The sequence below is a fragment of the Schistocerca serialis genome, unplaced genomic scaffold, assembly GCF_023864345.2.
Source record: "Schistocerca serialis cubense isolate TAMUIC-IGC-003099 unplaced genomic scaffold, iqSchSeri2.2 HiC_scaffold_1424, whole genome shotgun sequence".
Lineage (NCBI taxonomy): Eukaryota > Metazoa > Arthropoda > Insecta > Orthoptera > Acrididae > Schistocerca > Schistocerca serialis.
This window is the reverse complement of record NW_026047652.1, coordinates 1-5,000: the sequence shown is the minus strand read 5'-3', so window position 1 is coordinate 5,000 and position 5,000 is coordinate 1. Positions and strand designations below refer to the sequence as shown.

The 5,000-nt window shown below is 53.9% G+C and overlaps 1 non-coding gene across 1 annotated transcript in view; it reads right to left on the bottom strand.

Moving 5' to 3' along the window:
* The window catches only part of LOC126443098 (small subunit ribosomal RNA), a 1,910-nt gene extending 1,396 nt beyond the window's left edge, over positions 1-514 (bottom strand). Inside the window, exon 1 of the ribosomal RNA XR_007581823.1 lies at positions 1-514. This exon is cut by the window's left edge and continues 1,396 nt beyond it. This is a non-coding gene — a ribosomal RNA (small subunit ribosomal RNA).
* Between the last annotated feature and the right edge of the window lie 4,486 nt (positions 515-5,000).

Sequence of the window (5,000 nt, the reverse complement as noted above, 5' to 3'; positions counted from 1 at the left end):
TCGGATGAGTCCCGTATCGTTATTTTTCGTCACTACCTCCCCGTGCCGGGAGTGGGTAATTTGCGCGCCTGCTGCCTTCCTTGGATGTGGTAGCCGTTTCTCAGGCTCCCTCTCCGGAATCGAACCCTGATTCCCCGTTACCCGTTACAACCATGGTAGGCGCAGAACCTACCATCGACAGTTGATAAGGCAGACATTTGAAAGATGCGTCGCCGGTACGAGGACCATGCGATCAGCCCAAAGTTATTCAGAGTCACCAAGGCAAACGGACCGGACGAGCCGACCGATTGGTTTTGATCTAATAAAAGCGTCCCTTCCATCTCTGGTCGGGACTCTGTTTGCATGTATTAGCTCTAGAATTACCACAGTTATCCAAGTAACGTGGGTACGATCTAAGGAACCATAACTGATTTAATGAGCCATTCGCGGTTTCACCTTAATGCGGCTTGTACTGAGACATGCATGGCTTAATCTTTGAGACAAGCATATGACTACTGGCAGGATCAACCAGGGAGCTGCGTCAACTAGAGCTGAGCAGCCGGCCGCCCGGGAGTGTGTCCCGGGGGCCCGCGCGAACACGCAAGCGTCCGCTCAATTATTCTGCAAACAGGAGGAGGCTGAGCTCCCCTGCACAATACACCTCGAAACCCTCTCAGGTCCCGGCGGCGCGCAGCGCCGTCCTAAGTACTTGGTCGGGTTCGAGAGAGGCGCAATCGCCCGGAGTTTGGCGAGTAGACGCTTTAGGTGCGACCACCCGTGCTCCCAACTGAGCTTGCCGCTGCCGACAGAGGCCCGGGAGCGTGCTGTCGTGGCATTGCCGGCGGGAGACAACACGCGCCACCTACGGTGGCCGGCAGCTCCAACGCCAGCGCCACAGAAGGACAAAAGCCCCACTTGGGTGCCGAAGCGAACTCTCCCAGCACAGCGCACGCGCCAACACGTCCGCACAGCTGCGATACAATCCACCTGCGAGAACCGCAGAGGCGACCGAGCAGCAGACGGCGTCGCGGCGCCGAGCGCCGGGCGGCGGCGCATCCTCAGCGCACACAGTCCTCAATCGGACCAGCACACTGCAGATGTCCACCGCGCTTCGCACCGGGCCCGCGAGGACCTACTTTGGCCGCACGGCGCCGCGTGCAGGGTGCGCCGGCGCGCAGCTACGCCGCCTGCCGCCTCCGTCGGCCGGCGCGCCTGCCACTGGCCGCCCCCACCAGCCGGCTGTAGCGCGTGCGCCCACGCACCGCGCGGCCAGCACGCCGGGAGGCCCCCCCTCACCGGCCGGGGACGGTCCCACCCAGCCACCGCCGCGTATCGCTTCACACCCACATGCCATTCACGTTCGTGGGCATGGTGGGTATCGCTGAAACAACCGGTTGGTAGCTCAACCGATCGTCGCCATCACTGATTCACCTCTAGCGAGAACAACCGCACCACAACGGTTTACCAGTTCTTCATTTGCGTAACGTCACCAGCAAACGTAGACGTCCATCGCCATTTGCAAATTCAACGATTGTTGCATGCCTGTGTCAGGTGTCACGACACACTATGTCTGCCCACATACACGCAACAACATGTGCACGCTTCGCGAACACGTGGAAGGTGGCCCCCGTACGTATGCGATGTCCATTGCGCGAACGACTGTCAACCGGCCTCTGTCGCATGTCGCAGATGTGGAACGCAGTGCACCATGCTATCACGATGTGTGAGAAGAGACGACTACGTCTGACAACACGCGCCACTACATCAACAGACGGCTCATGCCGATCGCCATCCACGGCATACCATACTGCAATCCCGCTCTTATAGGGAGACGACATGTAGCTGAGTGCACAATATTTGGACCGTATGGTTCGCCGTTGTTGGCGCAGTCGTGGTACGGTCACACATGTACCACGATGTATCATTCAGTACATGAGGACCAATGTGCAGTACAGTGTGTGATTTGGACGTACAACATCAGCGGACAGTTGACACAAGCCGTACCACAACGTAGGCTGTGCTTCGCCATGCGAATGCCAATGAACAACTGCGAAGGGCATTGAGCATGTACGTCCTGCTGCCATCCGCATTACAGTGTATAGCTGCAAGGTGTTTAACATGAAGCGATACTCTGGGGACCGGGCAGTGCGAGTAGCAAACTATATTGCGGGGGTTGCAGTTAGGCAACACTACACTAATTTAACGCGTCGTATGACAATTACAGAGCAGGTTAAGGCCCAACGTGTGTTGGGTTAAGGCCCAACGTGTGTTGGGTTAAGGCCCAACGTGTGTTGGGTTAAGGCCCAACGTGTGTTGGGTTAAGGCCCAACGTGTGTTGGGTTAAGGCCCAACGTGTGTTGGGTTAAGGCCCAACGTGTGTTGGGTTAAGGCCCAACGTGTGTTGGGTTAAGGCCCAACGTGTGTTGGGTTAAGGCGCAACGTGTGTTGGGTTAAGGCGCAACGTGTGTTGGGTTAAGGCGCAACGTGTGTTGGGTTAAGGCGCAACGTGTGTTGGGTTAAGGCGCAACGTGTGTTGGGTTAAGGCGCAACGTGTGTTGGGTTAAGGCGCAACGTGTGTTGGGTTAAGGCGCAACGTGTGTTGGGTTAAGGCGCAACGTGTGTTGGGTTAAGGCGCAACGTGTGTTGGGTTAAGGCGCAACGTGTGTTGGGTTAAGGCGCAACATAGGTTAGGTTAAGGCGCAACATAGGTTAGGTTAAGGCGCAACATAGGTTAGGTTAAGGCGCAACATAGGTTAGGTTAAGGCGCAACATAGGTTAGGTTAAGGCGCAACATAGGTTAGGTTAAGGCGCAACATAGGTTAGGTTAAGGCGCAACATAGGTTAGGTTAAGGCGCAACATAGGTTAGGTTAAGGCGCAACATAGGTTAGGTTAAGGCGCAACATAGGTTAGGTTAAGGTACAATATAGGTTAGGTTAAGGTACAATATAGGGTAGGTTAAGGCGCAACATAGGTTAGGTTAAGGCACAACACGGGTTAGGTTAAGGCACAACACGGGTTAGGTTAAGGCACAACACAGGTTAGGTTAAGGCACAACACGGGTTAGGTTAAGGCACAACACGGGTTAGGTTAAGGCAGAATACGGGTTAGGTTAAGGCACAATACGGGTTAGGTTAAGGCACAATACGGGTTAGGTTAAGGCACAATACGGGTTAGGTTAAGGCACAATACGGGTTAGGTTAAGGCACAATACGGGTTAGGTTAAGGCACAATACGGGTTAGGTTAAGGCACAATACGGGTTAGGTTAAGGCACAATACGGGTTAGGTTAAGGCACAATACGGGTTAGGTTAAGGCACAATACGGGTTAGGTTAAGGCACAATACGGGTTAGGTTAAGGCACAATACGGGTTAGGTTAAGGCACAATACGGGTTAGGTTAAGGCACAATACGGGTTAGGTTAAGGCACAATACGGGTTAGGTTAAGGCACAATACGGGTTAGGTTAAGGCACAATATGGGTTAGGTTAAGGCACAATATGGGTTAGGTTAAGGCACAGTATGGGTTAGGTTAAGGCACAATATGGGTTAGGTTAAGGCACAATATGGGTTAGGTTAAGGTACACATTGTTGTAAGGAAAGGTGTTTTGGGGGGGGGGGGCGGCAGTTTGTTGATTGTGATTATCGTAAGTAAATGACTGCGGCATCATCTGATTTGCCACGTCAGGGTGCACCTTTGGCTCATAACAGGCGGCGCTCTGATTCCATGCTTGTGGCAGACCTGTGTCTTTCATTCCTGCCATTGTTTGTGTGGTGTGACAGGAGGCAGTATTGTGATGTTGGGTGCACCCCTGTGTGGGACATGTGTGGGTGTTGGTGGCTTAGCTGAGCAATGGTGGTTGTCGGAAGGGTGGGATATTCTGTTTTCCGAGTGGACCTCCCGGTCTGGTTATGATAGTGTGGATTGTCTAATGTGGCAGAGAGGATGCACTGGGTGTTGTTCCATGCTGGTGCTTACATATCGTCTGCGTGCCTGTTACAGGCAGAGAGTAGTGCGTGATAAGAGTGTCTGGCTGACGTGTGATTGTGAGCAGAGTCTTTCAGCATGTATACGGACAGGTCTATACATTATCTGTATTCTGATGGCTCTATCTATTACTAATCAGCGCCGTGTATACGTTTAATCCGGTTCCAGTCGAAACTATTGTATCTCTGTACATTAGTGACACGGCGAGCCCGGTATGTAGTTACTCGTCTCGGCAGCTTCCACCGGTGTATGGCAAATGATTATAAGGAATCAGTCTAGTCGTCAATACCGATAGTCTGACGTCACATGTCTGGGGTGGGGGACGCTGCGCCCTTCCGGTGGGTCATGGCCTAGGAAGACTCTTCCCACGCAGGGGGGCTTGGACTGTCATTGACTCTTCCGAGTAATATACTTGCCGTACGTTTTTGCGACTGCGAGTGCAACGCTCACCGGTACCGACATGGATGGAGCGCCTCCTAGCTGCCGCTGAGCATCTGCATTCGTACAGAGAGCAACGCGATCGCGTCTGTAGCTCGTACGTGGTACAGCTTGCAGCTCATGTATATGGACAGCGGGAATGTCGCATATTGGACATAACTCTTCATGAAACGCACGTTATAGGGGTGGATTGCACATTGCGAGTGCGAGCAAAGTCCGCCGTTCATCCGCTGGAGTTGCGAGTTGGGCGGTTGGGGTGGGGCACGAACGGGTGCAGGTGGAGTGATTGCCGGTCCACGACTTCGTGCGGCAGAGGCGCTGGCGTTGGGGTGCTGTTGTCGACAGAGGATGCAGGCTTTGTGGGTGGGGTCGAAAGAAGGGCACTGTGGGCCCATGGCTGTCTTAGTCGGCTTGGCGTCTCATAGATGACGGTATCGTCGTTGCAGGAGGTCATGTTGCGGGAGACCTACAGATGGCGGTGTGTTTTGCGGTGCGCTCGACATGGCGGACGTAGTGTTGTCAGATTCGCATAGATGGAGGTATTGCATGTGCTTTCGCCGTATTTTCATAGATGGCGATACTGTTTTGCCGGCATGGTT